This window comes from Leiobunum rupestre, chromosome 1 (assembly GCF_980474605.1).
Source record: "Leiobunum rupestre chromosome 1, qqLeiRupe1.1.hap1, whole genome shotgun sequence".
Taxonomy (NCBI): Eukaryota; Metazoa; Arthropoda; class Arachnida; order Opiliones; family Sclerosomatidae; genus Leiobunum; species Leiobunum rupestre.
Genome location: NC_143384.1, coordinates 21,539,758 through 21,565,102, shown reverse-complemented (window position 1 = coordinate 21,565,102; position 25,345 = coordinate 21,539,758). Strand labels below are relative to the sequence as shown.

Sequence of the window (25,345 nt, the reverse complement as noted above, 5' to 3'; positions counted from 1 at the left end):
TTTCGATGTTGGGGTTTAATCATAAATAACATTAAAATTCTAAGTATGACACTAGGGCATATTTTAGACACCAGGGGGCTCTATGCTGAACTAAAACTTGATTGCGCAATAACTATGAAAATGTGTTCGGTGATATTTTTTTATAATTTTCATACTTCTTGTTACGTTACTTATGGCATACTTCTTATTACGACAATTGTTACGTTACTTATGACATACTTATTTTTATTATGTTACTCATGGTTTAATTGATTAATTAACTATCGAAATTAGTTCCAGAATATATTTCAGGACCAATAAAGTTTCTCAAGCAAGATTTTTGCTAAAAATGAGTTACAAAATGTAAATAAATTACAAAATAAGATATCATTATTTAATAAAAGAAAACCTCATAAACCACGAATTTCGTTATTTACTACATTTTTACCCCGAAAATCGCATTACGAAACTAAATACAATAACGCGAAACTCACGTAACCGCCATAAAAAAAGCCGTACGAAAAATATTACAATATCAAAACAATCGAAATTTTTAATAATTAACACACGTACCAGGAAAAGGTCAACACGAGGGGGGGGTGAAAGCTAGTGGTACACGACAGTCAGATACGAACATAATGACGTCACGTGTGCCCGGTAATAAATATTTTCCGATACATTGACCAAACGGTCTTTTTTGAGCCTCGGTAAAGTACCCCATAAAAAGTTGAGATAAACAACTAGAAAATAGATAAAAAAATACTCGAAAAAAATAAAAAATATCGTAGGGGATTTTTTCCAACTCATTTATTTTTTATTTCTTAATTAAATTGCGCTAGATGGCGGAACGTAGGCTTAGTTTATAGTTAAATTGAAGCGAATGGATAAAAATCGCCACGCTAAGCCTCGGCTCAAATATAATCAGCTGGTTCTTCGGTTCTCCCCGTAGATGGCGCTTTTAAGTCCGGTTTCGATGTCAAATTATCTAAAAAGTTCCGTAAAGCTTTTAGGACTAGTTACTTTCGAAGGAGGGTGAAAGTGGCACGTTAAGTTGACGCGGTCGAACGGTCTACGTATCATTAAACCCACTTAACACCAATATTATCAAAGGCAATAAAAACGGTTTTTTTAATCTTGTCAATGGCCGAAGGAACGGATATTTAACACTCGTTTCTGGCTCTCAGTGCCGAGGCTTATCAGGACCGTCTTCCCATCCCAGACAATTTAAGTGTTAGACCTCCTAGGTTTTACCCGATTTTATTAGACTTTAAAACCGATGTGTTTTGGGCTACTGTTTTTAGAAAAGTGAGGGACATTACCTACAGAATTTCTGTTCAGTATTTTCAGGGTTGCCACGTTTATTTAGATTAATATTGCCGGACTTTTCCAGGTTTTCCCTGATCATCTCCGGAAATTCTCCCTGACTTATTTTGAGCAAAGATTTTGTATTTTTTTAACCTATATTTTAGTAAAGTTTCCTATTTCCAACCGAAATTAAATTCACTGAAATTTCCCAGGTTTTTTTAATCATATTCAAATTCCCGGAAATTTCCCTGATTTTTATACTCATATTCAAATTCCCTAATTTTCCAGGAATTCCAGGTTTTCCAGATAAATTTAAAAAGAATGACAAAAAAATTGGCAAACTAAATTTAAATGAACAGAATTGTCAGTATAAAATTTAATAAAAATTACCAAACTTCGTCAAGTTAATTTTAATAAAAATGACCAAACTTCGTCAAGATAAATTTTAATAAAAATGACCAAACTTCGTCAAGATAAATTTTAATAAAAATGACCAAACTTCGGTAAAGATAAATTTAAATAAAAATAACAACAAATTGTCAATATTAAATTTTATAAAAATGATCAAATTTCGTCAAGATAAATTTAAAAAAAAATGAAAAAAAATTGTAAAACAATTGTCAATATAAAATTTTAAAAAATGACAAAATGATTCAAGTTCTTACCGGCTCGCTTGTGCATTTAAATTACAATCAAAATATGACCACTATTGACCAATTAAAAATGCATTTATTCACAAAACAGCTGATTCGAGACGGCTTTAAAATGACAAAATTTCGTCAAGATAAATTTTTATAATAATGACCAAAATTTTTAAAGATAAATTTAAATAAGAAGGACAAAAAATTGTCAAGATAAATTCAAATAAAAATTACTAAAAATTGTCAAGATGAATTCAAATAAAAATTACTAAAAATTGTCAATATTAATTCAAAAACTACGAAAAACCTTTCAAAATAAATTTAAATTCCTTGACCTTTCTCTAACCTGTGGTTCTCAAACATTCTGTGTTAAATTCGAAACAATCCGTACGGACATATTAACCGTTATTCATAAACCGGGCCTAACGAATTTAAGCTTGAACGCGTACGGGGCACGTCAAACTTCAAAATCGAACACTCACGTCCGCCGATAAAAGTCTATACGTTGATAGACGAACAGCTTAAGCTCGGGACTATATCGGTTTGTAACGCGACTTGGAAGTCTTAGGCGAGAAATAATATAGAGAAGTTTTAGCAAAGTCTCTCCGGCTAAAGGACGATTTCTCGTCCGGATTTCGAAGTGACGTCCCCCCCCCCTCGATACGGGATGACCCCGCCTTTGACCAATATCAAAAACCTATTGATAATAACCCACGTAACCTGACATTTTTAACGTCGGGGTTGGTACGATAGATCCCGGTTTGAACGCGCTACTAGGTAGTGCGTGGTAGTTCCCGTTCGAAAAGGGGAAAGTCGTCGTCGACGCACGAAGAGCGCTTTTCGGGTTTCGGGCTGGAAAAATTCTAATCTTTTTTATGGTTGATCGTAAAAAGGACTAATCGAGCGGAGCGCGCTCTCTCGGCCATTTTTAGAAACGGCCAGCAGACGTCGCTGCTCTCACTACTTCTTTTAGGGAAACTTTTTTCCCTTATTTTTTTCCTCTCGATGAAACTTTTTTTTTCTTGGTTCGTTTTCCGGGCGGTAGGGGGCGATGCGTGTGCCCATACGTCGGATCGAGCGAATAAACCATAAAATATTCGGCGCCTATTATGAAAGCTATCAGTCGCGGGGGGAGAGCTTCGGGAAAAGCTACCCCCCTTCTTGGCATAAAGAACACTGAGAAGACTTCTTATAGGACCAGGGAGCTCACTGATAGGACCTGGCGAACCTCTCCGTTGGGACCTAGACAGGAGGCGCGGGTGTGTAAGTAAGTTTTTTGAGGGTTTTGTGTTAAATAACCTGTGTGTACACAACAGTTTCGTATGAAAAAAATTAAGGTTTTAAAAAAAATGCTATACATTGTTTTAGTAAACCATCTCCCTAAGTTTTAACTAAAATCACAGGGTTGGGAATAATAATTATAATCAGCTAGGCTAATAAATAATAATAAGATAGGCTAATAAATAATAATAAGATAGGCTAATAAATAATAATAAGATAGGCTAATAAATAATAATAAGATAGGCTAATAAATAATAATAAGATAGGCTAATAAATAATAATAAGATAGGCTAATAAATAATAAATAATAATCAGCTAGGCTAATAAATAATAATAAGATAGGCTAATAAATAACAATAATTATAATCAGATAGGATAATAAATAACAATAATTATAATCAGATAGGATAATAAATAACAATAATTATAATCAGATAGGATAATAAATAATAATCAGCTAGGCTAATAAATAATAATAATCATCAGCTAGGCTAATAAATAATAATAATTATAATCAGCTAGGATAATAAATAATAATCAGCTAGGATAATAAATAATAATCAGCTAGGCTAATAAATAATAATAAGATAGGCTAATAAATAATAAATAATAATCAGCTAGGCTAATAAATAATAATAAGATAGGCTAATAAATAATAAATAATAATCAGCTAGGCTAATAAATAATAATAAGATAGGCTAATAAATAATAAATAATAATCAGCTAGGCTAATAAATAATAATAAGATAGGCTAATAAATAATAAATAATAATCAGCTAGGCTAATAAATAATAATAAGATAGGCTAATAAATAATAAATAATAATCAGCTAGGCTAATAAATAATAATAATAATAATCAGCTACGCTAATAAATAATAATAATCATCAGCTACGCTAATAAATAATAATAATTATTATCAGCTAGGCTAATAAATAATAATGATAATAATAATAATAATAATCAGCCCAAGTCATCAAGCGACTTTTAAAGCCTTTAATCCAGGTGGCCGGGTTACAATGCGTAGGAGGGTGGTGGCAAGTCCTTAATGCCACGCGAGCCAACAGCTCCCTACACTTACTATTACCGTTAACCTCGACAAATTTTTATAAAAGAGGAAAACCCTTTAACCAGAGGGGAGATAAATAGCAATCTCAAGGCGGAAAATGTTCACAAGACGGGATCGAACCCGGCTCCTCTTACTGCGAGGTGAAAGTGCTAACCACCCCAACTGTTAGAAATAACGGTTGTATACTATTGGACCGAATCCCGTTTGACCGAATCCCATTGAACCGAAAAGTATTTTCGTTAATAGCCCAACATGGCGGGATTCAGTTGAATGGGAAATTTAAATCTGGTTCGTTTTCACTTCGGGTAGGTTAGTTCAGGTTGGGTTAGGTTAATTCAGGTTGGGTTAGGTTAATTCAGGTTGGGTTAGGTTGGGTTAGGTTAGTTCAGGTTGGGTTAGGTTAGGTTAGGTTGGGTTAGATATGGTAGGCAACTATTTCAAGTCGGGTCTTATCAAGGTTATTTTCCAAAATTAAACCCGGAAAATATCAAATTTCAAGGGAAAAAGGTCTAAAAATACACGTCGGTACGAAATAATAAATATTTAAGACATAGTTTAGTCCAAATTAGATATATTATCGTCACGTAACCTACGATATATAAATAAGTCATGTAGCGACTTTTAATGCCATTAATTAGGTGGTATTTGCAACTTTAGCGTAATGATTATTGTATTATAGATTTGCCTTACAAAAAGATTTTTTTTGTGGATTCTTATTAAAATGTTGTATGCTATTTTGCATTTTTCATAATATCTTGCTTTTCTAAAAGCACAGGATAGGTATGGTTGGATTTAAAGAATTCTTATCCAAAATCCTTTTTTTTATAATTTAAAGTTTTTCGGTTTAATCTGCCTTTCACTGGAAGCTGGCTGCTTGCATAGCACATGTGTCTTGCAGCGAGCCAGCTTCCAGTGAAAACCAGGGTAAACCGAATATGTAGTCTGCCTTTATAGGAACACTCTGGTATATGAAAAATGTGGGTCTCATTTCCGGAAATAGCGCGGTTAACTGCGTTGCGCGCGGCGTTGCGTTCCCTTTTAAATAACTCTACCCCCGTTGACTGTTGTACCTATGACAGGATTCGTACAAAATTTCTAGAATTAAATTCCCTTACATTTCCAGGATTTACCTGACCAAATTCCCAAATTTCCCTGACCATTTTTGTAGAATAAATTAATGTTTTGAGGTATAATCTTAAAAAATATTGATTATTTATTTTTAATACATCTTTCAAAAATTTATTTGCCGGATTTTTTTTTGGACCATTTTAAAATTCCCTGATTTTTTCCTGACCATTTGAAATCATTTTAAAATTCCCTGAATTTTCCCTGACCATTTGGAAACATTTCCAAATTCCCTGACCTTTCCCTGACCATTTGGAATCATTTTCAAATTCCCTGACTTTTCCCTGACCATTTGGAAACATTTTCAAATTCCCTGACTTTTCCCTGACAATTTGGAAACATTTTCAAATTCCCTGACTTTTCCCTGACCATTTGGAAACATTTTCAAATTCCCTGACTTTTCCCTGACCATTTGGAATCATTTTGATATTCCCTGACTTTTCCCTGACAATTTGGAAACATTTTCAAATTCCCTGACTTTTCCCTGACCATTTGGAAACATTTTCAAATTCCCTGACTTTTCCCTGACAATTTGGAATCATTTTCAAATTCCCTGACTTTTCCCTGACCATTTGGAAACATTTTCAAATTCCCTGACTTTTCCCTGACAATTTGGAAACATTTTCAAATTCCCTGACTTTTCCCTGACAATTTGGATAAATTTTCAAATTCACTGACTTTTCCCTGACCATTTGGAAACATTTTCAAATTCCCCGACTTTTCCAGGTATTCCAGGTCGTAGAAAACAACCCTCAAACAGTAACGCGTGAATAGCGTTCAAAACCACCAACTATTTATCACCGGTAGTCCGATAAACGGAGTCAAAACAATCTGAAAATTCCCCCCTGTTGCAACCAAACGCCCATTCAAATCCAAACAACATTAAACGCTCAAACGCCTTCCACGTCCTTTTCAAGCGAATCAATTTAGTCCCAAATAACGGCTCATAAACGTAAATTCCACAATGTATACGGAGGAGAGACACGCTAATGGAATCCAGGCATGTTGAAGCGAAATTCCAACAGGTTGAGAAAGTAGCCGAAACAGAAACCAAATCATAATAGAAGGGAGGGATTTCTCTTGATGATGTTGGTCACGGATATCAGGGCCGTGGGATGCGGCCGAAGCGTGTGGAAATCGCTGGAGTGAGAGAGATCACCCGGTGGCGTCATCTACACTCGTTCTCTGGAAGCTAAAGGCACGAAGTCTCGCTTTAATGAAGTAAATTACACCAAAACAACAAAGAGAGACGTGATCCGCTACACGGAAGGCGTTTACGGGAAATATACAAATTGCTATTTCTCGAAGTGTTCGTGGGTGGATCAAAGCATTTTCCTCGCTCTTTCGTAGCACTTTCTAGCACCGCTACCTTTTATACTAATAGTTTTGCCCGTCGTGTTAAGGGTTGCCGGATTTTGGAAAATTAAATTGCGGTTATTTTAAAAGGGCCGTTTTATTATTTTATTTTCGGAGGTTATACTTGAAAATGAAAGGTCGAATTAATTTTTTTTGGTAATCAACCATCTGTCATTAAAAACTTACTTTCCCAGAAACAAAGATGCTAAATTAAAAATTTATGAAGGTAAAAAAAATCAAAAATCAACTTTTCCAAATATGAAGAATATTTAAAGTTTCCAAAAAAAAGTTCACTAAAAATAAAAAAAAAGCTGAACATCACTAGAAACACTAATTTTTTAAAGGAAAATAGGAAATTGATAGTCATTTTACAGGAATTTATAGAATAATTTGTAGGAAAGTATTAGTAGGTAAGTATAGGAAATTATAGGAACGTTCAGGTGAATTTATAGGAAATTATAGGAACGTTCAGGTGAGTTCATAGGAAAATATAGGAACGTTCAGGTGAATTTATAGGAAAATATATTAACGTTCAGCTCATAGGAAAATATAGGAACGTTCAGGTGAATTTATAGGAAAATATAGGAACGTTCAGGTGAGTTCATAGGAAAATATAGGAACGTTCAGGTGAATTTATAGGAAAATATAGGAACGTTCAGGTGAGTTCATAGGAAAATATAGGAACGTTCAGGTGAGTTCAAAGGAAAATATAGGAACGTTGAGGTGAATTTATAGGAAAATATAAGAACGTTCAGCTCATAGGAAAATATAGGAACGTACAGGTGAATTTACAGGAAATTTAAGGAATCATTTTTATAACGGTAATTGTTAGTTTTGGCTCGCGTGGCATGAAGGGCTTGCCACCACCCTCCTACACATTGTAACCCGGCCACCTGTTTAAGGCATTTAAAACAGCAGCTAGCCGTAAAATCCAATTAAATTAGTGTTTTATTAAAAGGCTGGCTGTTTTGAACGCCTTCTATCGGACTTTAAAACTATATTCAAGTACGAAAAATAGGAAAAAATTGGAATTTCCCCGATGTTCCTTAAAATTGGAATTTCCCCGATGTTCCTTAAAATTGGAATTTCCCCGATGTTCCTTAAAATTGGAATTTCCCCGATGTTCCTTAAATTTGGAATTTCCCCGATGTTCCTTAAAATTGGAATTTCCCCGATGTTCCTTAAATTTGGAATTTCCCTGATGTTCCTTAAATTTGGAATTTCTCCGATGTTCCTTAAAATTGGAATTTCCCCGATGTTCCTTAAAATTGGAATTTCCCCGATGTTCCTTAAAATTGGAATTTCCCCGATGTTCCTTAAAATTGGAATTTCCCCGATGTTCCTTAAATTTGGAATTTCCCCGATGTTCCTTAAATTTGGAATTTCCCTGATGTTCCTTAAATTTGGAATTTCTCCGATGTTCCTTAAAATTGGAATTTCCCCGATGTTCCTTAAAATTGGAATTTCCCCGATGTTCCTTAAAATTGGAATTTCCCCGATGTTCCTTAAAATTGGAATTTCCCCGATGTTCCTTAAATTTGGAATTTCCCCGATGTTCCTTAAATTTGGAATTTCCCTGATGTTCCTTAAATTTGGAATTTCTCCGATGTTCCTTAAAATTGGAATTTCCCCGATGTTCCTTAAAATTGGAATTTCCCCGATGTTCCTTAAAATTGGAATTTCCCCGATGTTCCTTAAAATTGGAATTTCCCCGATGTTCCTTAAAATTGGAATTTCCCCGATGTTCCTTAAATTTGGAATTTCCCCGATGTTCCTTAAATTTGGAATTTCCCTGATGTTCCTTAAATTTGGAATTTCTCCGATGTTCCTTAAAATTGGAATTTCCCCGATGTTCCTTAAAATTGGAATTTCCCCGATGTTCCTTAAAATTGGAATTTCCCCGATGTTCCTTAAAATTGGAATTTCCCCGATGTTCCTTAAAATTGGAATTTCCCCGACTTTTTTGTTGAAAAACTAATTCCCTGATATTTCCCGGTTTTCCAGGTCTATAAAAACCCCGTAAATTGCATAATGGCCACCCTCGCAAACAGGCAAATGCTCGGACATCCAGACAAGCCACCCGCAACAACCGTAGCACGAGATGACTTTCGTTTTCCGTTCCGGAGAGAAGATGATTATAGGCTTTTACCTCGGAAACTTTTTGCTAGCCACTCTTATAAAGCGAACAAAATAAAACACGGTTTAGTAATTTGGGGCATTCTTTCTTAGGTGGCTTTTGTTGAAAGCATCGACGGTCGTGAGTCTCCATCTGGTGGCATCCAGAACAATACCCTCTGTCGACTCCAAATATCATGTTTATCATGTTGCCTTTCGGGGTTTCGCGCGCTAAATTATACATTCAGGATGAGACAAATCGGCGAACTTTGGCAGACGGAATAGTTCCGGTTGGACCCGCGACAAAATAAAATTGCGAAAGGTCGTGTCAGATTGGACTCAACCATTGCTTCCAAGTGCAGGGCCCCCACTCTAATTTTCAATTCTTTAGAGGGAAAATAGGATTATATTTATTAAAATATCGGAATTAATAGGACTTTTTTCATAATTATAGAAATTTATAGGGCTGTATATGCTATTTCATTTACTAATTTTATGCATTTAAAAACCAATTCTACATTTAGTGAAATAAATCTTTGTTTTTCACTTAAAAAATTGAAACTATTTAACGATTTTATCAAAAACTATACTAGTAGCTAACCATGTTAACAATAGCAATTTAAGTATAGACTAGAATGACTTTGTATAGGAATTTATCTTCTAGCTAAATCTAGAAATTTTACTAACAAGTAAGTGACGGGATTTGAAATGAGCCAAATATCAAAATTATAGGATTTTATAGGACTTTTTGGGTATTTTGCTAAAAATATAGCATGTTTTGGAACTTTTTTTAAAATATAGAATTTTATAGGAGTTATAGGGGCCCTGCAAATGTACTTCCAACGTTAATACTCACTTTGCTCAAGTTGAAATTTAATTATTTTTATTTTCCAAATAAAATCAGAGATAATGTCATTTCTATAAGTATGACGAGTGTAATATTGTAAATTTATTTATTCTTGAAACTACCTACTTTCAGCAAAATTCAATTCCTATCCCGACGATCGTACACTAAGACACATTACGTATTTGGCACAGTGGCGCCTACTACGAAAAATTAAGCATTTTTCATTCGTCACTAAAATATTTATGTAGTAATTAATAACTGGAACACACTTTTACTGAATATCGTTACTTATGGTGTAAGTTTCGTACGATATCGTTAAAATCAGGGTTTGACTATTTGGATAAACTATTGTTTAAAATTCAGGGTTTGACCATGGAAATAAAATATTGTTTTAGATTCTGGGATTGACCATGTGAATTAACTATGGTTTAAGATTCAGGGTTTGACCATGTGAATAGACTATTGTTTAAGATTCAGGGTTTGACCATGGAAATAAAATATTGTTTAAGATTCAGGGTTTGAACATGTGAATTAACTAACTGGTTTAAGATTCAGGGTTTGACCATGTGAATTAACAATTGTTTAATATTCAGGATTTCCCCATAGAAAGGAATTTTTGTATAAAATTCAGGGTTTGACAATTATTTAAAATGGTTTTAAAATATTAGTTTCTTCGGGACTAAGGATTAGCTATATTAATCAATGAAGAAGCGCCACACTGACGATTAATAACATTACTTCTGTCGTAACCGTCGAACGAAATCGAATGAAGTAAACAGTAAAGTAGCCAGACTGGGTGGGAAAGTGGGCCGCTATTTCCGGTCGAGCGCATCAATTCTTCCTTCGCGGCCTTGTTGTTTCCCCAGAGAAATAGAGGGCCATTTCATTTAGGGACGAGACAAAAATACAAGCCAAGATTGAAAGCGCCGTTCACGGGTCAACCGCCATTACCTTTAAAGCGAACTGAAAATTGAGGTTCGCTTTAAAATTCACAGCGAATCGGACCAGGACGACCAAATATTTTTGTTCCTCCACCGAATCTGAATATCCTCGTAATTGGTTTCGTTGATTGATTGTAGTCATTTTCAAAGATTTGTTTTTACTGTTATGATGCGGAACCGGCGATTCGACCATTCTATACAATACTATTTATGTGGTTATTTTATTTATTTATTTTGGGTTGGCGGAGTGGTTAGCACTTTCGCCTCGCAGCAAGAGGAGCCGGGTTCGATCCCAACTTGTGGCACTGGGTGAAAACTCGGAACTACTCTTCCGCGTTGAGTTTGCAAGTTCTCTCCCAGCTGGTTTAAGGGGTTTCCCCTTCCCATAAAAAATTGTAGATGTTAACGGTAATAGGGAGTGTAGGGAGCTGTTGGCTCGCGTGGCATGTAGGGCTTGCTACCACCCTCCTACGCATTGTAACCCGGCCACCTGCTTAAAGGCATAATAAGTCGCTAGATGACTTGGGCCTAAGGTGGTGCCTTGGGCATTAGCCTAGCTGATTATCGTTTATTTCCACAGGGCCGGCGTTAGGGGGAGGGGGGTAAGCGGGGCAAAAGTACCCAGGGCCCGGGCCTCCGAAAGGGGCCGCCGGAACGGGTGCCTAACTAAAACTATCGGACTATTTCCAAAAAAAAAAAATTTGGAGTAAAAATTAAATGGGGCCCGAAAATCCTAGCGCCAGCCCTGTCCTGTTTGAAATTCAGGGTTTAAACCATGTAAAAAAGGATTGTTATGAAATTCAAGGTTTAACCATGTAAATAAGTTTATTGACTTGAGCATGTAAATAAACTGTTTAACAAGTGGGTCACGTGACCCAAATAATAGTCTTACACGAGCCCCGCGTCCTCTCCCCGCCATTTCGCGGTACAGCTCTACCCCAGCGCCAGTCTAGACGTAGTGACGATTCCCGCGTCCTCTCTTTCTCTCTACCGTGCCGTGTCATGCCTACGGCGGCGGCGGACGCCGGACAACGGAGCGAGACCAGGAGTCTTCCTAAGAGCCTATACGCCGGCTATACGGCTCGTGTAAGACTAAAAATCAGGCTTGAACCAAGGAAATGAACGTTTCTTAGCAACCTACGGTACAGTATACAGGGTTCATACTATTGTTTACAATACAGTACAAAAATACGGAAAAGAAAATTCAAAACGCCCGCATCAAATAAAATGTAATTTTCAATATCATAATTAACCCAACCAATAACCCCCTCCGCGAACCGAAACCCAAATAATTAAACACACCACGAACAAAATAAAACCACCGATTGTCAAAAAAAAGCGTGTAAAAAAATAGTATCCTTTGGTACAAATCTAATAATGTCCGGACAACATAAGAGCGTGTAAATCCCGAGAAATTACAACGGAGGAACACGTCACCCCCGTCTCGCTCTGCCCAATGGTGGTTGCCACCCCCTTCTAAACCCCGCAATCATTCGCCGAAAGGGGACGCTGAAATCTCATAAGCAACACGCTAGAAAATAGCATTCAAATGGAGAGAAAATCATACTGCATCTCCGCTAGCCCCCCCTGGCGTCGTCTTCGGACCGTATAATTTTCATACCAAAACAAACCACAATGCGCGAATTTAAAAGAAATGTATGAAAAGATAAAAAAAATATATATATTCTTTCTCGTAACAAAAATGGTTTTCTAGTTGAAGGCAACGGCGGAATATACATCTTATCGACATCGAGCGCCAAATGGTCGAAAGCAGGCTCCTGAAGAAGCAGCTCTCCAAAATGCTACACGATTTTGGCCGACATGCCTTCTCGAGTTCGGTTAATGATACGACCCGGACACGCTCGAACGGGAGGTCTTATGACGGAATACTTTCACGGTCCGTCCGTTAAAACGGTTGGGGTAGTCACTCGTCCAATCTTTGTACACTGATAACTAATTTTCGAAAAACATTCGGGGATTTCCACTGATTTCTTACAATTTTTCTGCGATTTTCAGTGATTTCTTACAATTTATCTATGGTTTCTAGTAGTTAAATCCAATTTCAGTGATTTCTTATAATTTCAGTGATTTCTAGTGATTTCTTACAATTTCTCTGTCATTTTCCAGTGATTTCTTACAATTTGTGATTTCTAGGGTTTCTTACAATTTCTGGGAATTATTCTTATTGCTCAGTGATTTCTAGTGATTTATTATTATTGCTCAGTGATTTCTAGTGATTTATTCTTATTGCCCAGTGATTTCTAGTGATTTATTCTTATTGCTCAGTGATTTCTAGTGATTTATTCTTATTGCTCAGTGATTTCTAGTGATTTATTCTTATTGCTCAGTGATTTCTAGTGATTTATTCTTATTGCTCAGTGATTTCTAGTGATTTATTCTTATTGCTCAGTGATTTCTAGTGATTTATTCTTATTGCTCAGTGATTTCTAGTGATTTATTCTTATTGCTCAGTGGTTTCTAGTGATTTATTCCAATTTCTCGGTTGTTTCTAGTTATTTAGTCCAATTTCTCGGTGGTTTCTAGAGATTTATTCCAATTTTTCGGTGGTTTCTAGAGATTTATTCCAATTTTTCGGTGGTTTCTAGAGATTTATTCCAATTTTTCGGTGGTTTCTAATGATTTATTCCAATTTCTGGGTGGTTTCTAGTGATTTATTCCAAATTATCGGTGGTTTCTAGTGATTTCTTACAAATTTGTCTGCAATTTCCAACGATTAATTACAATTTCTTGGTGATTTTCTTAAGTGATTTCCCGCGAATACCCACGATTATATAAAATATTGGACATTTTCATCTGTCGGTTAACTTACAAGGAGACTACCCGAGATGGTTATCTCCGATTTGGTTCAAACTCGGGTGGTAAGTAGACCTTCATGTACCTTGAAAACCCCTAAAAGGGTGGACAAGAATGGGCTTTCGTTTTGCCATGGCAACTTAAAAAAACTGATTTCCTCTATGAAAATTAACATGGGAAAATCGAAGATTTTAAGGGTCCCACCTTACAATATTTTTCAAAAAATTAAAAAAGGTTCATCAATTAGATACATAATTCAGATCATGGCTAAATCTGGTACATTTGGACCAATATACGTCAATTTTGGTAAATATGAGTAAATATACATATATTGGGTAAATACGAGTAACATTTTTGGTTGCCATGGCAAAACTAAAGCTCATTCTTGTCCACCCTTTTAGGGATTTTCAAGTTACATGAAGGTCTACTTACCACCTGAGTTTGAACCAAATCGGAGTAAACACCTCGGGTAGTCTCCTTGTTAGTTGGAGATAATTCGCACACGAAAGCTATCGCTACGCCCTCTTTTAATTGACGTCTGAAACTAGATAGATAGCGTATTAGTAGACACTATTAGCGAAAACACTTTTTACGCTAAATAAAGGGTTAGGATATTTGCATGCTTTTATAGTTTTAATATGTTTTGCGACGTACAGGGTATTTTCTCAAATTTGACAATAGCAGACACTAGAGCTACCTGAGCGCCACCTAGACTCATTTCGTTCGAGAATTGTGGGTTTTGTCAATGTTTTGAATTGATAGGCTTATGAATTGAAACCCGTGTTCATATTTCTTTAGTTACAGCTAAAAATAAAGTGAATTTGATGGTTACGCCGGGTTGCCACAGTTTTTCCACAATCAAATTCCCTGACTTTTCCAGGTTTTCTCTGACCATCTCCCGATATTTTTCCTGACTTACTTTGTGCCAAGATTTGGTATTTAACCAATATTTTAGTAAAAGTTTCTTATTTGCCACCGAAATTAAATTCCTTGACATTTCCCTGATTTTTAGAATAATTTTTAAAATTCCCTGACTTTTCCCTGATTTTTAGACTAATTTTTAAAATTCCCTGACTTTTCCCTGATTTTTAAAATAATTTTTAAAATTCCCTGATTTTTCCCTGATTTTTATACCCATATTCAAATTCCCTGACTTTTCCTGGAATTCCAGGTTTTCCAGATACCGTGGCAACCCGGTTACGTCTTATTAAGTAATGAAATAGTAAAACCGAATCTAGCAGTACCACCTTTGACCACGGTCCGCACGCTATAGGTAAGAGGTTCCTTTACGCAAATATTCAACTTTTGAAATTCATTTAGTTTTTTGACATAAATGTGCATTACACATGGTTGTTTGATTAAAATATTATAATAAGTTATCAGGGTAATTAATATTGGAGATTTTCCCTGACCTTCTTAATGCCAAAAATAGACTAATTTTAACTATATTTTAATTTTATCAAAAGTTAAAATAAACTGATATTTTAGTATAAGGATTATTTTTCAACAATAAAAATTTTATTGCAACGTTTAAAATTTACTAACTTTTATGAAAACTAAATAATAATAATAAAAATTAAAACCTCAGATATTTCCTGACTTTTAAGATTAGTATAAATTTCGGTTAACGTTACCGATATAAGAATAGTAACAACCAATTTAAAGATACATTAAACCCAAAAACCCATAAAATTAAACTTAATTAAATTAGATAATTTCATTCATTTCTTAAATGGAGCAGTAGATCAACGAATTTCACCTTTCTGTCGCCAGGTTTAACCGGGGCTATAGGGGTAATCAAGAATTCCTTGATAATACAGGGTTGCCAGCGAGGGGCAGATCACTCCTCTTTCAGATGCTTACCTAATCAGATTTAATCCGCTTAAATGTATTAAATCGTGTTAATCGCGATTAAAGTTTTAATCCGATTTAATCACAAGTTAATCTGTTTAATAACGATATAATATTTCAACCGCGATTTAATCGGCTTAATCCGAGGGGTCGGACACTTGCCATTATTTTGTACGGGATTTCGGGATTTCGTAGAGATTTTGGCGATTTTATCATTACTTTTTAAAATGATTTTGGGATTTCAATGTTAATTTACCATAGATGGAGTTAAAAGATTTTGCGATTTTAGACAAAGTGTACGGGATTTTGTTAAATGTCCGACCCCTCGGCTTAATCACTAACTCGATTTAATTGGGGCCTTTTTTAAGGCCAAAATAAGTCATATTTTATCAGATTTTAATATTTTTAATTCAACTGTTATTTTAATGTAGGTGACTCTTCAAGTTAGTTTAAATTCCCCGACTTTTCTCGTATTCTTAAAATTCCCTGATATTTCCCGGATTTTGTAGGTCTACTCTCAAATTCACTGATATTTTCCTGACATTGCAGGCCTAATTTCAAATTCCCGGGAATTTTCCTGACATTGCAGGCCTAATTTCAAATTCCCGGGAATTTTCCTGACTTTGTAGGTTTACTCTCAAATTCCCTGACTTTGTAGGTTTACTCTCAAATTCCCTGACTTTGTAGGTTTACTCTCAAATTCCCTGACTTTGTAGGTTTACTCTCAAATTCCCTGACTTTGTAGGTTTACTCTCAAATTCCCTGACTTTGTAGGTTTACTCTCAAATTCCCTGACTTTGTAGGTTTACTCTCAAATTCCCTGACTTTGTAGGTTTACTCTCAAATTCCCTGACTTTGTAGGTTTACTCTCAAATTCCCTGACTTTGTAGGTTTACTCTCAAATTCCCTGACTTTGTAGGTTTACTCTCAAATTCCCTGACTTTGTAGGTTTACTCTCAAATTCCCTGACTTTGTAGGTTTACTCTCAAATTCCCTGACTTTGTAGGTTTACTCTCAAATTCCCTGACTTTGTAGGTTTACTCTCAAATTCCCTGACTTTGTAGGTTTACTCTCAAATTCCCTGACTTTGTAGGTTTACTCTCAAATTCCCTGACTTTGTAGGTTTACTCTCAAATTTCCTGACTTTGTAGGTTTACTCTCAAATTCCCTGACTTTGTAGGTTTACTCTCAAATTCCCTGACTTTGTAGGTTTACTCTCAAATTCCCTGACTTTGTAGGTTTACTCTCAAATTCCCTGACTTTGTAGGTTTACTCTCAAATTCCCTGACTTTGTAGGTTTACTCTCAAATTCCCTGACTTTGTAGGTTTACTCTCAAATTCCCTGACTTTGTAGGTTTACTCTCAAATTCCCTGACTTTGTAGGTTTACTCTCAAATTCCCTGACTTTGTAGGTTTACTCTCAAATTCCCTGACTTTGTAGGTTTACTCTCAAATTCCCTGACTTTGTAGGTTTACTCTCAAATTCCCTGACTTTGTAGGTTTACTCTCAAATTCCCTGACTTTGTAGGTTTACTCTCAAATTCCCTGACTTTGTAGGTTTACTCTCAAATTCCCTGACTTTGTAGGTTTACTCTCAAATTCCCTGACTTTGTAGGTTTACTCTCAAATTCCCTGACTTTGTAGGTTTACTCTCAAATTCCCTGACTTTGTAGGTTTACTCTCAAATTCCCTGACTTTGTAGGTTTACTCTCAAATTCCCTGACTTTGTAGGTTTACTCTCAAATTCCCTGACTTTGTAGGTTTACTCTCAAATTCCCTGACTTTGTAGGTTTACTCTCAAATTCCCTGACTTTGTAGGTTTACTCTCAAATTCCCTGACTTTGTAGGTCTACTCTCAAATTCCCTGACTTTGTTGGTCTACTCTCAAATTCCCTGACTTTGTTGGTCTACTCTCAAATTCCCTGACTTTGTAGGTCTACTCTCAAATTCCCTGACTTTGTAGGTCTACTCTCAAATTCCCTGACTTTGTAGGTCTACTCTCAAATTCCCTGACTTTGTAGGTCTACTCTCAAATTCCCTGACTTTGTAGGTCTACTCTCAAATTCCCTGACTTTGTAGGTCTACTCTCAAATTCCCTGACTTTGTAGGTCTACTCTCAAATTCCCTGCCTCTGAAGGCCTAAATTCAAATTCCCTGATATTTCCTGGACTTTGTAGGTCTACTCTAATTCCTTGATATTTTCCTGACTTTGTAGGTCTACTCTAATTCCTTGATATTTTCCTGACTTTGTAGGTCTACTCTCTAATTCCTTGATATTTACCTGACTCAACAGGCCTACTTTCAAATTCCCTGATATTTCTTTGCCTCTGAAGGTCTACTTTCAAATTCTCAGATATTTCCCTGCCTCCGAAGGCCTACTACCAAATTCCTTGATATTTCCCTGACTTAGCAGGCCTACTTTCAAATTCCCTGATATTTCCTTGCCTCTGAAGGTCTACTTTCAAATTCCCAGATATTTCCCTGCCTCCGAAGGCCTACTTCCAAATTCCTTGATATTTTCCTGACTCAACAGGCCTACTTTCAAATTCCCTGATATTTCCTTGCCTCTGAAGGTCTACTTTCAAATTCCCAGATATTTCCCTGCCTCCGAAGGCCTACTTCCAAATTCCTTGATATTTCCCTGACTTAGCAGGCCTACTTTCAAATTCCCTGATATTTCCCTGACTTAGCAGACCTACTTTCAAATTCCCTGATATTTCCCTGACTTAGCAGACCTACTTTCAAATTCCCTGATATTTCCCTGCCTCTGAAGGCCTAATTTCAAATTAACTGATATTTCCTTGACTTTGTAGGCCTATTTTAAAATTCCCTGAAATTTCCTTGTTTTCCCTGGTACGTGAATATAACCCGTTTGCAAACCTCAAAAATTATTCCCAAAACATTTCTGAGAACAAAAACCTTTTAAGGGTGACCCCACAACCAGCAACCAAACGCGACGACTCGTTCTTTTTTTCGAAATGAAATTCTCGAATTTTTTTGGGGAGTCTCACCATTAGTAACGCTATCGGAGCTGAAATTTCTTCCGACATTTTTCGTGATAGTCATAAGCGAAGGCTACGAGCATACGTTTTCTGAAGGGCTCCCAAAAAATGGACGATGGGTGAATGAAGCTTCGGAATTGGTCGCAGGGGGGCGCTTCTCGCACGGAGGACAGAGAATCTCATTTTTGGGGATAAAACCGAAGAGGGACGTTGACCCGCCACTGCGCGCACCGCCACCTGAACAAGAGCACCTTTCGAAGAAAACCCTTTGTGCCGATTGTAAAGGTCTATTGTTATTCTTTAAATATTTGTACTCTTATTATTGAAATGCACGTTCCATATCTTTATATATACCTATATCTATATTTGTACGGTTATTATTTTTGTAAAGTTAAAAGACGCTACCCCGCAAAATAGATCTAACATTTATAGGTATTATAGGATCTAAAAATTATAAGACAATAATTAAAGGAATTAATAATTTTGAGTTTATATAATTACTATAAACTTTATCCCATAATTTTGAATTCCTATAAATATTACCATTTAATTGTAAGTTACTATAATTTTTATAAATATTATCCTAAAATTCCTATCAATATTATCCTTAAATTCCTATCAATATTATCCTAAAATTCCTTTCAATATTATCCTACAATTCCTATCAATATTATCCTACAATTCCTATCAATATTATCCTACAATTCCTATCAATATTATCCTAAAATTCCTATCAATATGATCCTAAAATTCCAATCAATATGATCCTAAAATTCCTATCAATATGATCCTAAAATTCCTATCAATATGATCCTAAAATTCCTATCAATATGATCCTAAAATTCCTATCAATATGATCCTAAAATTCCTATCAATATGATCCTAAAATTCCTATCAATATTATCCTAAAATTCCTATCAATATTATCCTACAATTCCTTTCAATATTATCCTACAATTCCTATCAATATTATCCTAAAATTCCAATCAATATTATCCTAAAATTCCAATCAATATGATCCTAAAATTCCTATCAATATGATCCTAAAATTCCTTTCAATATTATCCTACAATTCCTATCAATATTATCCTACAATTCCTATCAATACTATCCTAAAATTCTTATCAATATGATCCTAAAATTCCTATCAATATGATCCTAAAATTCCTATCAATATGATCCTAAAATTCCTATCAATATGATCCTAAAATTCCTATCAATATGATCCTAAAATTCCTATCAATATGATCCTAAAATTCCTATCAATGTTATCCTCTAATTCCTATTATTATACTATAATAAGATCAGCGGGGACCAGAGAGGGGGAAGGAAATTACGTCACCCGCTGAGGTGGTTTGATTGAATTAAAGATGTAAGTCGAAATTTTTTTCGGAAAATGACCGAGGCCGTTTTTCCGGAAAATGTTCAGTATTTTTCCGAAAAAAATTAAAAAAAGTTTTCATTCTATGGTTAGTCTAATATATTGTTTGCAAATTTATATAAATCGACATTTTCGCCTTGTTTTATAACTAAACCTCTAGACTAGCTTTAAACTGATTAACAATGTAACGCTATTAATGTTTTGTAGTATGTTTACTGTTATTAGACATTTTAGATCGATTAAAAACCCTTAAAAAGTAATTTATGTTCTAATTTTTTTATTTTTCCGATTTGCGGAAAATTTTCCGCATTTTATTTTTCCGGTAAATTAACAAAACTAGATTTACTGAAGCGCCAAATTCACCAACAACGGTACATTTTGTAAAAAAAAAAAAAATTGACCGCAGCCCACATGGCAACCCAAGCCATCGATTTCACTAACAAAAGGTACAAAATTAACCCTCATACGAACAGAACCCACATGGCAACCCAATCCATGGTACCGAATAATAGCCCGGTCATAAAGACCAATTTTCACATCCAAAAATATTCTTGGGCATTAGAGAAAGGGTTCGGAACAGTTAAGAGCGGGCAGGGGAACTTGGGCCGCTAAACCGAGTAAACATTCCCTGGGTCTTAAGCTTATAACAAATCTACTAAGCAAACACGAGCCTCACTTGTCCCTACAGCCAAAGGCAAACTGCGAAGTAGACGGGAAGTCGTTATCCGATGCCAAGAAACATCGGCTGCCCCCAAGACGCGCGAAAACGTCTCTCGTTTATTGATTGGTCCATTCGCGCCCGTTAAATCCACGTGGTTACGAGCAAATGGCGTGAAAGCGACTGATCCCGTACTTGGTGGGAAAATTCGGCGTCTCGCACGCAGCCAGAAACCATCACCGAGGCTTAACTATTAGCATCGCCGGTCGTGATGGGCACTTTTGTAAAAGAACCGCTCGCGCTCACTCGTGCCATATCCGCTCGCGTTCGCCAGAATTAGAGAGGCATGATTTTCGATCCTCTCTTTATGCTCTTTATTGAGTGGTAAAATGTTTGCTCTCTATTGAGCGGTAAATTTATCTGCTCTTTACGCTCTTTATTGAGTGGTAAAATGTTTGTTATTTATTAAACGGTAAATTTTTTGCTCTTTATTGAGAGGTAAAATGTGTGTTCTGTATTGAGCGGTACAATCTTTGCTCTGTATTGAGCGGTACAATCTTTGCTCTGTATTGAGCGGTTCAATCTTTGCTCTGTATTGAGCGGTTCAATCTTTGCTCTGTATTGAGCGGTTCAATCTTTGCTCTGTATTGAGCGGTTCAATCTTTGCTCTGTATTGAGCGGTTCAATCTTTGCTCTGTATTGAGCGGTTCAATCTTTGCTCTGTATTGAACGGTTCAATCTTTGCTCTGTATTGAACGGTTCAATCTTTGCTCTGTATTGAGCGGTTCAATCTTTGCTCTGTATTGAGCGGTTCAATCTTTGCTCTGTATTGAGCGGTTCAATCTTTGTTCTGTATTGAGCGGTACAATCTTTGCTCTGTATTGAGCGGTTCAATCTTTGCTCTGTATTGAGCGGTTCAATCTTTGCTCTGTATTGAGCGGTTCAATCTTTGCTCTGTATTGAGCGGTTCAATCTTTGCTCTGTATTGAGCGGTTCAATCTTTGCTCTGTATTGAGCGGTTCAATCTTTGCTCTGTATTGAGCGGTTCAATCTTTGCTCTGTATTGAGCGGTTCAATCTTTGCTCTGTATTGAGCGGTTCAATCTTTGCTCTGTATTGAGCGGTTCAATCTTTGCTCTGTATTGAGCGGTTCAATCTTTGCTCTGTATTGAGCGGTTCAATCTTTGCTCTGTATTGAGCGGTTCAATCTTTGCTCTGTATTGAGCGGTTCAATCTTTGCTCTGTATTGAGTGGTTCAATCTTTGTTCTGTATTGAGCGGTTCAATCTTTGTTCTGTATTGAGCGGTTCAATCTTTGCTCTGTATTGAGCGGTTCAATCTTTGCTCTGTATTGAGCGGTTCAATCTTTGCTCTGTATTGAGCGGTTCAATCTTTGTTCTGTATTGAGCGGTTCAATCTTTGCTCTGTATTGAGCGGTTCAATCTTTGCTCTGTATTGAGCGGTTCAATCTTTGTTCTGTATTGAGCGGTTCAATCTTTGTTCTGTATTGAGCGGTTCAATCTTTGTTCTGTATTGAGCGGTTCAATCTTTGTTCTGTATTGAGCGGTTCAATCTTTGCTCTGTATTGAGCGGTTCAATCTTTGCTCTGTATTGAGCGGTTCAATCTTTGCTCTGTATTGAGGGGTACGATCTTTGCTCTGTATTGAGGGGTACAATCTTTGCTCTGTATTGAGGGGTACAATCTTTGCTCTGTATTGAGGGGTACAATCTTTGCTCTGTATTGAAGGGTACAATCTTTGCTCTGTATTGAGGGGTACAATCTTTGCTCTGTATTGAGGGGTACAATCTTTGCTCTGTATTGACGGGTACAATCTTTGCTCTTTAATGAGCGGCAAAATGTTTGCTCTTTAATGAGCGGCAAAATTTTCGTTTTGCGCTCTTTAAAAACGATATTTTTGCTCAAAACCACAAGAGCCGCTCAAAAACGAGAAGAGTGCGCCCATCACTGATCGCCGATGAACTTACGTAGCATTCCCAGTTCCGAGGCATCATACGGGATAGTAATACCATAGCGAAGGTAACTTAGCAATGTATATTATACCGCAAATACGGTATTAGTCTGACGTGGTTAAAGGCACACACACACAAGTTGGACGTAACCGAATGGTCCCCTCAAGTTAGCGAGGTTTATTCCGCGGGGCTTGTAAACACAAACCTCTTATTTATGGATAGGCAAACAAAACAAATGATTATTTGAATTGGGCCGGACGAATTACCGGGGTACAAATTCCCCGGTAGATGCCGTTGAGCCTCCGATTTACCGCGTTCCCAGAGACGCCTAAGCCTCGGTCCCAACTAGCCATTATAGAAAAGAAACGATGCCCTGATTTTATTGGGCTACCTTATTCGCCAAGGCTTAGCTCTATCAATATATAAGAGGGAACAGCCAGCGCTCCTCACGAAATCGGCTTTGTTTTCCGCTTAATTGGGGCGATAGAATAAGATTTTATTTCCCGCCAAGGCTTAGCGTCTATTTTTCCTCTACGACTGACCTAGTTCGTTACGTCATAAAACTATGGCGGATGTTGCGGTTTCGTTGGATTCCAGCCTTTAATACGTCATAAATTAAGAGAATGTAAGCAATCAATGTTAAAGGTACTTTTTCTCCTCCAGGAATCTCCCCCAAATCACGGAGAATTTTCCTCACGCCACGTAACTGCCACGTTGAAAAACGACTGGCATTTTTCCCGCCGAAAAAAAGAAGAAATGTGCATTGAGGGAAAGCCCACATCGCGTGCGGCACGAGACACGTTTCTCTGCCTTTTCTTTCCCCCAATTTTCACCCCCCCCCCTTAATGTAAAAGGATCTAAGCCTTGGTCCAGATATTTTTAAACGAAAGAGGCTTAGGCTATTGATAATTCAACAAATTCCGTGGAGAATTTAAAAATGGCCACGTTAGAAAATTTTGTCACGTCATTTCCTGTAGCTGCACTGTATCGGACAGGTCGGATATTAGCGGTAAAATCTCAGCATTTTTCCACTTCTATGTGGTCAGAAATTTATACACCGGTGCTCCAAGCGATCAAACCAGCCTACTACACCGGTGGTCTTCGTGTGTGCAGTATGTAAATCGAGGGAAGAGTAAAATTCAAAAGGTGTTTGTAGCCCTTTAAGAGTCATATGAGAAACTGCTGAAAGTATTAAAACTATAACAGGGTTGCCACAATATTATCAAATTCAAATTCCCTGATCATTTTAAATTATTTTCCCTTTTTAAGGCAAAATTAAGACCATTTTTAACTTTTACATTTATCAGAAGTTAATAAATTTAATCAACTTATATTTCAGTACAAACGCTATTTCAACGTTAAAAAACCTTTCCAGGGTATAAATAATAATAGCAGTATTTGCCATAGATTTAGAGTAGCTTTTGCTATGTTTTCAATTTAGTTATTGAAGTCGTTTGCAATGGAGCGGAAAATAAAATGGAATGAGCATGAATTATATTTTTATCTTCACCTAGTCAAGAAAAGTAACTGAACCAAAACTGAAATAGTAAACTTAACCAACTCTAACCTAACCTAACCTAACCTAAACATGGATCTTCGATAGTACATACATTATAAATAAAATACCAAATCACCCCGCCAATTGGGCTACATTTTAAAATTCTTTCGGTCGAATGGGAATAAACGGCCAAACCGTTCCAAACTATTCCGACCACAAGAGTCCGCGGCGGGTCCGATAAGTCCAATTTCCCCCATCGCGACGGAATCCTTTCAACTTCCCCGAGTATCAAAAGAGACCTAATCAATAGCCTTAACATCGAGGAAAGCGCACTAAGCCTAATTTCCCATCCATCGCGTGATACTGCCCCGAAAATCGGAACAGCCAAAAAAGAAAAACCTAGTTGTTAATTTGACCAATCGCGTGAGGGGCTACTTACTAGGCGCCACGGTGAAGTTGCACTCGCGAAGGAGCGCCCCTCGCGACGCTACACGAAACTATTGATAAAAGACATTAAAACAAAACGGTGGAAATCAAGTTAAATCCTTCACCTTCGCGCAACACGAAACGAAGCCTAACCGTACACTACCAGCGTAACTTGGCAAGGTATCCATTAAAAATGTATTAGACCGGGTCTAGATCGCAACCTCTTTAACCTGATAGGTGTCAAAACTTTTGTGTTGCGTTCGTTCTGGGCTGATGTTAAATAATATATTCCTCGCGGGGAAAAAATAACACTAGGCCTTGGCTGGAAATATACCAAGGCCTAATCAGTCTTTGTTCAGCCAGACGGTTTTCTCGCAATAGCCAGACTAAATTACCCCTTATTAAAGGTTAGGCGTTGACCGCAAACCCAGCAACGCCGGACGACCAAATAAAAGGTTACATCGTTAAAAGTTCTAGTGTTGCATATGGAGGGAAGGCGTTTTACGACGGTGAGTACCCCTTCTAAAGACACGCTATTTTTGGCCTAATAAAGAGAGCGAATTTATGATGAATGCGTTAATTGCTTTATTAGCTGCGAGATCGTATCCTTATAATACGTCCGAGACAAAATAATTGTTGGAGATTCGTTAAAGGATTAATCTTTCAAAGTTGGCGTGCTCCGCAATGCCATGTTATACCTTGTAATTGATTGACGTCACTGAAATATGATCATGTGCTGGTATTATTTATGGCTTCTTGAGCACACGCTTCTGATTTCGTGGTTTTTTTTTGTTATGTTATACTTATACGCGTGTATAAATATTTTATTTTTATTTAAAGGGGGGCGGTCAAGCTTTAACCAGTTAGATAGCCCTATAGCCCATTAAAAACAAAAATTTATGGCGAAAACCGCGTCAAAAAATATTGAGTGGTTAATTTTTAATAAAATAAAGAAATTTCTGGAAATCGAAAAGCGCGCGTCCGCCGCGACACCTGGTGAGAAGTCGGTGAGGCAGAAAAACAACGTAAAAGCGCACGCTGCTGAAGACGCGAAAAATTTGTTTTGCACGCGCGGCGCGTTCCAGTTA

General features: G+C 36.6%; 1 protein-coding gene across 4 annotated transcripts in view; it reads right to left on the bottom strand.

Moving 5' to 3' along the window:
- The window catches only part of LOC149961347 (plexin-B-like), a 260,627-nt gene that overhangs the window by 162,437 nt on the left and 72,845 nt on the right, over positions 1-25,345 (bottom strand). The window lies entirely within an intron of this gene.